Below are 12492 nucleotides of genomic sequence, written 5' to 3'. Positions count from 1 at the left end.
GACTCCTTGACTTTTTCCACATTTTGTTATGTTAGTCTTATTCTAAAATTGGTTAAATAGTCCCCCCCCCCCCCTAATCAATCTACACACTACCGCATATTGACAGAGAAAAAAATGAAATACCACATTTAAATAAGTATTCAGACCCTTTACTCAGTACTTTGTTGAAGCACATTTGACCACGATTACAGCCTTGTCTTCTTGGGTATGATGCTACAAGCTTGGCACAACTGTATTTGGGGAGTTTCTCCCAGTCTTCTCTGCCTCTCAAGCTTTGTCAGATTGGATGGGGAGCTTCGCTGCACAGCTATTTTCAGTTCTCTCTAGAGCTGTTCGATCGGGTTCAAGTCCGGGCTCTGGCTGGGCCACAAGGACGTTCAGAGACTTGTCCCAAAGCCACTCCTGCATTGTCTTGTCTGTGTACTTCGGGTTGTTGTCCTGTTGGAAGGTGAACCTTCACCCCAGTCTGAGGTCCTGAGCACTGTGGAGCAGGTTTCCATCAATAATCTTTCTGTACTTTGCTCTGTTTATTTTTCCCTCAATCCTGACTAGTCTCCAGTCCCTGCTGCTGAAAAACATCTCCACAGCATGATTCTGCCGCAATCATGCTTCACCGTAGGGATGGTGCCAGGTTTCCTCCAGAAGTGACGCTTGGCATTCAGGCTAAAGAGTTCAATCTTGGTTTCATCAGACCAGAAAATCTTGTTTGGCATGGCCTGAGAGTCTTTAGGTGCGCTTTGGCAAACTCCAAGTGGGCTGTCATGTGCCTTTTTACTGAGGCGTGGCTTCCATTTGGCCACACTACCATAAAGACTTGATTGGTGCAGTGCTGCAGAGATGGTTGTCCTTCTGGAAGGTTTTCCCAACTCCACAGAGGAACTATGGAGCTCTTGTCAGAGTGACCATGGGGCCCTTCTCCCCCGATTTCTCAGTTTGGCCAGGCGGCCAGCTCTAGGAAGAGTCTTGGAGGATCCAAACTTCTTCCATTTTAAGAATGATGGAGGTCATTGTGTTCTTGGGGACCTTCAATGCTGCAGACATTTTTGGTACCCTTCCCCAGATCTGTGCCTCGACACAATCCTGTCTCGGAGCTCTACAGACAATAGTAGAGAAATGAACATTAAATTCTCTGGTAGCAACTTTGGTGGACATTCCTGCAGTCGGCATGCTAATTGCATGCTCCCTTCAAAACTTGTGTTGTGTGACAAAACTGCACATTTTAGAGTGCCTTTTATTGTCCCCAGAACAAGGTGCGCCTGTGTAATGATCATGCTGTTTAATCAGATTCTTGATATGCCACACCTATCAGGTTGATGGGTTATCTTGGCAAAGGAGAAATGCTCACTAACAGGGATGTAAACAAATTTGTGCACAACATTTTAGAGAAATAAGCTTTTTGTGTCTATGGCCCATTTATGGGATCTTTTATTTCAGTTCATGAAACACGGGACCAACACTTTACACTTTTTTATACTTTTGTTCAGTATCGATTCACTGTTGCTATTGAAGTCATTCCAAAGAGTAGGTTTAACAGAGCAAATGAAATGTGACCATACTTTATGACTCATGTCATCGTTGATGCTATTTACAGTAGGCCTATATAGCATTTGCAAAGTCCTCAACAGCTATTGTTTAAATCCAACCCAGAATTTAATTAAGAATAGACAATACAATAGGCCTAGTGTTTCAAGCTCTGGTTTATTTCAAGTGTAATGATATTTGGAGATATGGAATTATGGTTAGTTGTCAACGCAACCAAATATCAACATTTGAAGGTGATGTTTGGATAGATTCATCACTGCCACTAAGTTAAAGAATAGTACTAAATATAATCAAAATTGATTTTAAATTGCATTTTAAAGTTTGATTTGATTTAGTCCTATTCTTTAACTTAGATTTCCGGTTGAGATGGAGATGTGAATTCAACGTACCAATCATTCACTTGTAGACAAACTGTAATTAAAACCAGATTAAGTGGCCCTGGTGGAACTATCCAAGCAGAAGATAAATCTCCTTAAAATGTTGATATTTGGTTGCGTTGTAAACTAAACAAAATTCAAAATTAGTTTTGTAATACAGTAAATAGCCTAAAGTTATTTTACAAACTAATGTAACATTCAACCTTATAAGGAGTAACACATCCATGGTGAGGTTACTGAGTGTACATATCTTCTTATGTAATCATATAAAGCGTGCAAGTTTCTAGCTAGCATGCATAGGTCGTCGCAGGTCTTTGGAGATTGACAAAATTGCTATAATAATCTGAGCAGAATCTCAAATGTCATTGATCACTTTTACCATGTATTTTTAATGTAATCTCAACTGCAATCCAGGTCATTTGGTTGTGCTATTAGATGAAGCATAAACAAAATATCTGACGTTGTATTCCAATTTGATGTCTGCTGTGCTTTTAAATGGTTGAAAGCGCAGTGATAACATATTGGAAATTCATCACATTTTTGGGTGAATATGTTGTAATCTCATTGATCAACATCTCAACCAAATATTACACAATTATCCACATTGAAATGATGTGGTGTGCCCATTGGTAGCGTTGAAATACTGTCATAGAAAATGTGCTTGTGAAAACAAATTGTTTAAACTAAAGTTAATCTGACTCCCTTTAAAAGTTTTACTTTGTAGACATTCTAGACACACTCACAGGCCTAACTAAGAACTGTTGACTCGCTCATCAGCAAACAATCAATTTCCCAGTGATGTACAATACAATGAATAGCTTTCCTCAATAAAGTGAAATAGCCTACATCGTCAATGCATCCACCACAGCTATAGGATCCTCACACTGAATGATTTCCTGTTCAAGCCTATTCTGATTTGATAGTTGTGAGAGTGTTGTTTGGTGGTATTGTGGGCTGTCCTGAGGTTTGTGCTCCTTCAGTGCCTCACCCCCCCACCCAGTCGGCCAGACTAAGCAGGAGGGAGAGCAGGGAGCACGGGGAGAGCGGCCGCCCGGCTCCCTCTGAATGCATGAATGACCTGACCTGAAAATCAATGCCAGCGTGGCTGCTGCTGGGTCCTCGTACAACAGCAACACCGTGTAGAGCTGTAAGGGGATCCAGACACGCACTACAGTAGCTACTTCTTTTCCCAGGCTTATTTTGGTGTTGTGTAGGGTGGTGGATGAGGGCACTGCGGGGACGGCCTGGATTGTGGCCTGCAAGTGACTCTGAGTGGAGGGGATTTTGAAATAGTATGTTTAAAAAGATTCAATTTCAGCACTGCCTTAAACAATGTTTATAGTCTATAATTTGCATCATACATTGTTAACCTAAAAGCAGCCAAGCTACATGTCCATTTGGGGACAGAAGAAGGCCAGTGTTGGACAGATGAGAATATCCTTGTTTCCATAATTCATATGGGCAATGCACAAAAACCATTAGCCTCTGAACTATGAGTCTCTTTAATACTACATGGCTGAATCAGTGTTACAAACTCCCTTGGCTTGAACCAGCCCCTTTAAGACACCTGAGAGTGGAGAAAATAATATGGACTTCTGGGTGAATTCACCATCTCAGCTAAGAAGGGATCAACCTACCCAATTTAAAAATACACCACTACACCAAAACACTTTTAAAATCACTGCATGGTTTTTTCCCATTAAGGATAACAGCTAAATCTGGGTGGTCTATAATATATTCTTCAGGGTCGTCCTGGATATGCAATTGATAGGCATTCAGTTATACATGGTGACACACCATTTTTCATTGACATTTTCTCATTACTACCAGTGCATCATTTGTTCCCAAAATGTCTATGGAATTAAACGTAGATTTAAGCCCTCTATTTCAATTCGTGTCCAAGTGGCAAAATGGTTAATTTATCTGTAAAAAGAAAGTGTCTGAAACCTTGACATGGCAGTGTGTAGTCTATGTAAGACTGTTCGACCACGACATCATTTATCACCACTCCTTCCTGTCACTCCTCTTCTTGGAGAGTCCCACCATGTAACGATGGAGAGGGGGATGTCAATCGTGCTTGTGTCCCTCATTAGCGACAGGCCCTTTCTCTGTGGAGTGACAGACAGCTTGTTACGCTCAACCTGAGGCTGAGGCTCGTTAACACGGCTTGCCTCGAATATACAGACATAATGAAAGAACCTGGCAACACATCTCACTTAGTCTATTAGCCTCTCAGTTTCCTCTCTGGGAAACTGCTCAAGGCCTCCTTTCAGACCAGGGCCAAACAAAGACCCTGGTTCTTAAATGCCAGACAGCCCCATGGATGGACAGCTGGGTAAGAAATGTCACACCGTGTGCGGAATGCCCATTATCAAACAGTCATTTGTGCTCTCTGGCTCTCCACCCCCTGCTCCATCAATGCCTGTACCCCCTGCTCCCTACCCCCTGCTCCATCAATGACTGTACCCCTCCTGCTCTCCACCCCCTGCTCCATCAATGCCTGTACCCCTCCTGCTCCCTACCCCCTGCTCCATCAATGCCTGTACCCCTCCTGCTCCATCAATGCCTCTACCCCTCCTGCTCCATCAATGCCTGTACCCCTCCTGCTCCGTACCCCTCCTGCTCCATCAATGCCTGTACCCCTCCTGCTCCCTACCCCCTGCTCCATCAATGCCTGTACCCCTCCTGCTCCCTACCCCCTGCTCCATCAATGCCTGTACCCCTCTTGCTCTCCACCCCCTGCTCCATCAATGCCTGTACCCCTCCTGCTCCCTACCCCCTGCTCCATCAATGCCTGTACCCCTCCTGCTCCCTACCCCCTGCTCCATCAATGCCTGTACCCCTCTTGCTCTCCACCCCCTGCTCCATCAATGCATGTAGTCCTCCTGCTCCCTACCTCCTGCTCCATCAATGCATGTAGTCCTCCTGCTCCCTACCCCCTGCTCCATCAATGCCTGTACCCCTCCTGCTCTCCTACCCCCTGCTCCATCAATGCCTGTAACCCTCCTGCTCTCCACCACCCGCTCCATCAATGCCTGTACCCCTCCTTCTCCCTGCTCCCCCCCCCCCCCCCGCTCCGTCAATGTCTGTACCCCTCCTTCTCCCTGCTCTCCACACTCTGCTCCATCAACGCCTGTACCCCTCCTGCTCCATGCTCTCCACCACCCGCTCCATCAATGCCTGTACCCCTCCTTCTCCCTGCTCCCCCCCCCCCCCCCCACTCCGTCAATGTCTGTACCCCTCCTTCTCCCTGCTCTCCACACTCTGCTCCATCAATGTCTGTACCCCTCCTTCTCCCTGCTCTCCACCCCCAGAGCTTTACAACCTGTTATGGAATTGATAAATCAAGTTGTGTGTCTGTGACAGAATATAATCAACTAGAAAGTGCATGGGAGCCAAGTCCTCCAGCACCCATTCTGCTCAATCTAATTGGTTTTCGGCATCAAAGATGTCACTCAACAAGAGACTCCCCCTTTTTTAGGCAATCTTCTCCCTCATCATGGCCCTGGGTCTGAGTCCCCTTTCTAGGGGGACCATTAGTTCCCCATACAGAGGGAAATCAAATGGGGAGGTGAACGTAATAATAATCTTTTTCATTTGACGAAGCATTTCTCTCGCCATTTAATCCTTGCCATCCCAGGTCACGTTTTCTCACAGTCTCTGGCTGTCTCGATCACATGGCAGTGACATTACATCATGTCTCCTACAGAGGGTTGGGTGGATGCTCAGCTCACGCAACTGTATGTTCATTCACCTAATAATCCCCAGTTTACAATTGGCTCATTCATCCCCCTCCTCTCCCCTGTAAGTATTCCCCAGGTCGTTGCTGCAAATGAGAACGTGTTCTCAGTCAACTTACCTGGTAAAATAATGGTAAAATAAAAATAAATAAATAAAATTCATGGACAACCTCTGGCAGGTGAATGGTATAGATACACCTAAGAGTAGTAATGGTAAAAGCACATCCAAGACATCAAACACGCTAATGTAATGCAATTTCAATGCATAAATATGTCATTTTAGATATATGATCATGTTCTCAGAGGCTCCAGGATTGGAGTTGTCGATTCAGGTCCGTGGCACAGAGACAAAAGGTCCTACTCCCACTGAGTGAATCCATAAATGTCATGAATCAAATCAATCTAAACAATTACTTTACTTGAATTCAACTCTTCTCAACATGTGATCTTGGTTGAAGCGCTCAAGCAATGAAAATAAATTTAATTTGTATTTACAACCCACCCACCAGTTGTCAGGTCAAAAATATACCACAATGTACACAGTAGCATTGGATTACATGTTAGTGTGTAACTGAATGAACTAAAACACCATGAGGCTTTTGGAGGATAAGCATTATGACAAGTGTTAGCAAACATGGTTAAAGAATCATTTGCCGTTTTTAAATTAAATGCCACAAGCATTTAGCAATACAACATGTCTAGGTTGTATTTGTAGTGGTATTAAAATCACTATATCTGTATACCATGGTTGTATTGTATCAGTTACTATTACTACCTGATCTTATGCTTTGTGACAGTATAAATGGAAATAATTTACCACTGGCTTCACTATTTCAGCACCATTTACACTTAAACATTTAAACATAATAAAATCAACAAGGCTGTATATTCTTAGTTTAATACACTGAAAACAAACTTAAAGATACCAAAAACGATTTAGTCCAATCAATGTTACTAAATATCATGTGGCTGTCAATGGTGCATTCATGCGCTCATACTGCTTGTAGACTACTGTAGTTGATCGCCAAATAAAATCAAATTTGCTGCACCAGCACAACCCCCACAGTTGAGCTCAGGCTAATTATTTTATTTTAATAAATATCAAGAAAGACTAAAGGCTTGCTGGCATCAATCAATCAAATTCTATGGCAGCAACATGTTATACTCCTTTGGTCCAGACAGCATCAGATACATGAGCTACACATACTGAGACAGAGGGGAGCTGTTTCCCTCGGTCGGATGATTTCTCAGGTGAGATTCAGCCACTTGTGAATTGACAGAAATGTATGGAAACAAAGAGAGAGTGTTTTAACTTTTATATTTGGGGAAGCCTGGCTTCTCTTGGCATCCATGAATACAAGCCACTGTTCTTCTCAAGAGCTGACTAACACAGTAAACCGTGTTTTAAATACAGCTATCTTCTCAAGAACTGACTCAGTGTGACATCCAAGGCTATATATCCCTTCCATCAACACTTCTCCTGCTGGCAGATTGAGACAGAATTTACCTGACTCATTGGGCATGAGAGAAAGGGAAGGGACACACAATAAGTTGCTTCTTCAGGGTAGCCTAATCCTACAGTAGCCAGAGGGAGAAAGGTGGGATTCTGTGATGATTTTTTGGTCTCTGATGAGTTAGCCCTCTGGGCATAAGGATGAGAATACAGTTTTTATTTTGGTATCAAATTGAAGAGCATTTCAGTAGCATAAATCCTGTCTGGCTCTGGCGTTCCGCTAGCGGAACTCCTCCCACATTCCACTGAAAAGGTAGAGCGAGAAATTCAAAAGATATTTTTTAGAAATATTTACCTTTCACACATTAACAAGTCCAATACAGCAAATGAAAGATACACATCTTTTGAATCCAGTCAACATGTCCGATTTTTAAAATGTTTTACAGCGAAAACACCACATATATTTATGTTAGCTCACCACCAAATACAAAAAAGGACAGACATTTTTCACAGCACAGGTAGCATGCACAAAGCCAACCTAACTAACCAAGAAACAACTTCATCAGATGACAGTCTTATAACATGTTATACAATAAATCTGTTTTGTTCGAAAAATGTGCATATTTGCGGTATAAATCAGTTTTACATTGCAGCTACCATCACAGCTACCGTCACAAATAGGACCGAAGCAGCCAGAGTGATTACAGACACCAACGTCAAATACCTAAATACTCATCATAAAACATTTCTGAAAAATCGATGGTGTACAGCAAATTAAAGACAAACATCTTGTGAATCCAGCCAATATTTCCGATTTTTTAAGTGTTTTACAGCGAAACACAATATAGCATTATATTAGCTTACTACAATAGCCTACCACACTACCACATTCATTCATCAAGGCACGTTAGCGATAGCAATAGGCACGTTAGCGATAGCGAATAAACCAGCAAAAGATATATAATTTTTGACTAACCTTGATAAGCTTCATCAGATGACAGTCCAATAACATCAGGTTATACATACACTTATGTTTTGTTCGAAAATGTGCATATTTAGAGCTGAAATCAGTGGTTATACATTGTGCTAACGTAGCAGCTTTTTCCCACAACATCCGGATATTTTTCTGACACTTTTTCTGACACACATATTCTGACCAAATAACTATTCATAAACATAACTAAAAAATACATGCTGTATAGGAAATGATAGATACACTAGTTCTTAATGCAATCGCCGTGTTAGAATTCTAAAAATAACTTCATTACGACATTCAGCTTAGTTATAGCGAGAGAGTACCCAAAATCTGGGCGCAAACGACTAGTTCACATGTACGACAGATATATGAAATAACATCATAAAATATGCTCCTACTTTTGCTGATCTTCCATCAGAATGTTGTACAAGGGGTCCTTTGTCCAGAACAATCGTTGTTTGGTTTTAGAACAGCCTTTTTCCCTCTCGATTTAGCAAGCACACTTGCCAAGTGGCGCGAATCTCTCCATCGTCAACAAACTCAGAGAACGGAACACGGCAAAACTCCCGAAAAAATTTCAATAATCTGATTAAACTATATTGAAAAAACATACTTTACGATGATATTGTCACATGTATCAAATAAAATCAAAGCCGGAGATATTAGTCATCCATAACGACAGCTTATCAGAAGGCAAATCCAGGTCCCTTCACGCGCTCTCCAGAAAACAGGAAACTGGTGACACGTCATGCCGAGAGCTATTATTCGACACCAGATCAAGTTACACACTCCATTTCTTCTCTCACTGCCTGTCGACATCTAGTGGAAGACGTATGAAGCGCATCTAAACTAATAAATATCAAGGACTTTAATAGGCAGGCCCTAGAACAGTGCATCGATTTCAGATTTTCCACTTCCTGTCAGGAAGTTTGCTGCGAATAGAGTTCTGTTTTACTCACAGATATCATTCAAACGGTTTTAGAAACTAGAGTGTTTTCTATCCAATAGTAATAATAATATGCATATTGTACGAGCAAGAATTGAGTACGAGGCCGTTTAAATTGGGCACGATATTCCCCCAAAGTGAAAACAGCGCCCTCTGTCCTCAACAGGATAATGGTTAGTGTAATATGTATGTTTGTGTTACATTATAGCACACTATTTTTGTAGTTATTGGCGGACTGGTTTTAGTCCTTAAAACCACGCATCCAATAAGCACAAATTTAGTCATCCCTGATTTGAATAATACTCCATGGTAAGATCGTAGTGGGTGGTATGGCCTACTGGACAGGATTTCTGTGAGTGATGGAGTGGAGAGACATGCACGATCACACGGAGCTATGTCTTACCATACTTGTGAATACTTTTTGGGGACCAATTATTGATTCCCATTCAAAATCTTATTTTCCCTAACACCTAACCCTATACCTTAACCCTAAGTTTAACTCTGACCCCTAAGCCTAAAATAGCCTTTTCACATTCATAATCCTATTTTCCCTAACCTTAACCCCTAACTCCAAACTCTAATTCTAACCTTAATTGTACCCCTAACCCTAAGCCTAAAATAGCCTTTTTCCTTATGCGGACCGGCAAATATCCCCACTTGTCCGAATGTTCTTTATTTGACTATCCTTGTGAGGACCTCTCGTCCCCACAAGGATGGTAAAACCACACACACACACACACACCATAACAATCACATGCTACTGTATGAATGGAAACAAAGACCTTTGGAGAGGGATAAGGACTGGAGAGGGATAAGGACTCCATTATGTGGCTGTAATAACCAAACTCCTCCTCCCCAATTTTCACTAGGTCAATAACTGAATTCCTATTGTGGAATGCATGCAGGTAAAGGCATACACTTTAAATGAATCAATCAATAAGCGTACTAAAATATCTCATATCAAAATGTATTTGGCTTGCAACAGAATACAAATTAAAGATATATCTAATAAAAAGATGTGCTATGCCATGTTATCACAGTTTGAAATATTTTGAGAAAAAATAACTTCTCTGAGGTTGAGGAAATTCCCCCAAAAGGAATGTCCTGCTCCCCTGTTGTTGGATGTTTCCACAGGAAGCAACAGGAAGCAGAGTGTATTATGGGACATTAATGTGCCTGTGTGCTCAGTACTGTAGCTCTATCTATCCCAGACACCACCTGCTGTTTCTGGGCCAGTTTTCATTCAGTCTGTCATTCATAGCACAACATATAAAACATAAATAACCAGATAATACATTCATTAAAATAATAATGTTACATACTAGAAAATGTGGCATTGTGTGTGTGTTATACTGTAGATGTAGTGATTCAAATGGAAATCAGAAATCTTGACACTGACACATTTTCTTTTAGAGATTCTTTTCGTTTTCAGTGTTTTCCTCATTCTGTTTCTAAAGCTCACAGCTGGACTTTTGTTAAATGTCTATTTCATGACATGTTTCGTTTACTTTTCTCATTTCTGGGGGACTTGCGGTACGAGGCAGAATCCTGGAGATGTCAAATCCAATTCAAGGCTTTATTCATTTTACACAATAACTAGTCTGTCCCAAAATGGCACCCTATTCCCTATAATATGAGTGCACAAAAGTAATACACTTTATAGGGAATAGGGTGCCATTTCCGAGCTGTTGACAGATCAGAAGTTCACCAGTTAGGATAACCCTGATTTTGTTAATCTACCATCAGCTAGCAGAGAAAGAGGACATAGTGTTCTGGGTTCAAATCCAGTACCCTGAACCTGGGTCGAAGCCCTTTTGCTCGACTAAGTACATAAGCCATTAAGTGGGTGTGAAATTGTGCTGCTTAGAAATAATGACAAACTCTCACATTATGCCATGATCACAAGTCAGCAAGGACTGAAACCAACCAGTGGTTTTATAAGGCATTTACTGTATATTGTAATTTCAAATACTTGCTCTTTTTATACTGTAACTTTACATAACAACAATAGCAACATAATTTGTTAATAATACCTATTTTATACCTTATATAAGTCAACTTGATGTACTGTAGTTCTGTCCTTGAGCTGTTCTTGTCTATTAATGTTCTTTTATGTGGACCCCAGGAAGAGTAGCTGCTGCTTTCGCAACAGCTAATGGGGATCCTAATAAAATACAAAAAAACACATTCTACTTCAACCATTGTAAACTCACATTGCCATGGTGTGTACAGTAAGGTAGTTTCTTACATGTTATATGTGTTGCTGATTCGATATTAGCGTCCGTTTCTATATCAATGGTGTGATGACAGGTCCACCTTTGTCAGAGGGATATCTTCATAAAGTGGATGGGTGGTTGTGGTTGTCTTTCTGTGTGTGCATGCGTGCCTTTGTTCACGCACACGTGAATGTGTGTGTGTGTGTGTGTGTGCACATGTGTGAGTGTGCGGGCTGCTGATGGCTGCTGTCCACATTCTGAACAACCTAACCTGAGCCACCAATCCTCAGGGCCTGGGCCCTGTTGACATGCTAACATGGTGGGCATGTCAGCTATAGCTCTGACTGCAAGTTAACAGTCATTATTTATTTTAGATAGACATCAGTAGCATGTCAACAGCATGTCTTTAGCCTTTCAGTAGCATCTCAACAGCATGTCTTTAGCCTTTCAGTGGCATCTCAACAGCATGTCTTTAGCCTTTCAGTGGCATCTCAACAGCATGTCTTTAGCCTTTCAGTGGCATCTCAACAGCATGTCTTTAGCCTTTCAGTGGCATCTCAACAGCATGTCTTTAGCCTTTCAGTGGCATCTCAACAGCATGTCTTTAGCCTTTCAGTGGCATCTCAACAGCATGTCTTTAGCCTTTCAGTGGCATCTCAACAGCATGTCTCGAGATGTAGAGCATCTACAGATGGACTATCCAAAGTGTGGCCTAATTTGTTTACAAGCATGATAGCTGGACTTTTAGTTTATGGTTTACACAGGTTGTTGGCCATTATCCAATCAGCGTTTCTCAATGAGTTCAAAGCAAGTGAATGCATCCAACTGATATTTACGACGTCACCGCACACTTGGTTAAGATGGCAGCATAACAGGTTCCATGGTTCCTTAAGATATAGGCTGTGAGCTCCGCCCCGGTCGCTCCCTAGCCACACGCATAGTCACTTCCTGTTTTGAGTTGGGTCTGTCAGAGATGGGGGGCCTTTTATCAATTAGATTTCCTCACCTCCTGCTTCCTCTCTCGCTTCCTTTTGGAAAAGGTTACATCGAGGAAAGTCGGCGAGGAGAGTGGACAAGACTCTTTCTCCACTAACAAGTAATTTGGCAAAATAAATGTCTAAATTGCAAGACATTTTATAGATAAAACGATAAGTAGCATGTTGTTTTTAAATGTGTGCATGTTTTTCTCCTCCGACAAAACCAAAACTGATTCAAAGGAGGTGTGTCAGGTTTCAAATCTCT

Source organism: Salvelinus fontinalis, chromosome 16 (assembly GCF_029448725.1).
Source record: "Salvelinus fontinalis isolate EN_2023a chromosome 16, ASM2944872v1, whole genome shotgun sequence".
NCBI classification, from domain to species: domain Eukaryota; kingdom Metazoa; phylum Chordata; class Actinopteri; order Salmoniformes; family Salmonidae; genus Salvelinus; species Salvelinus fontinalis.
Note: the sequence above shows the minus strand (reverse complement) of the source record.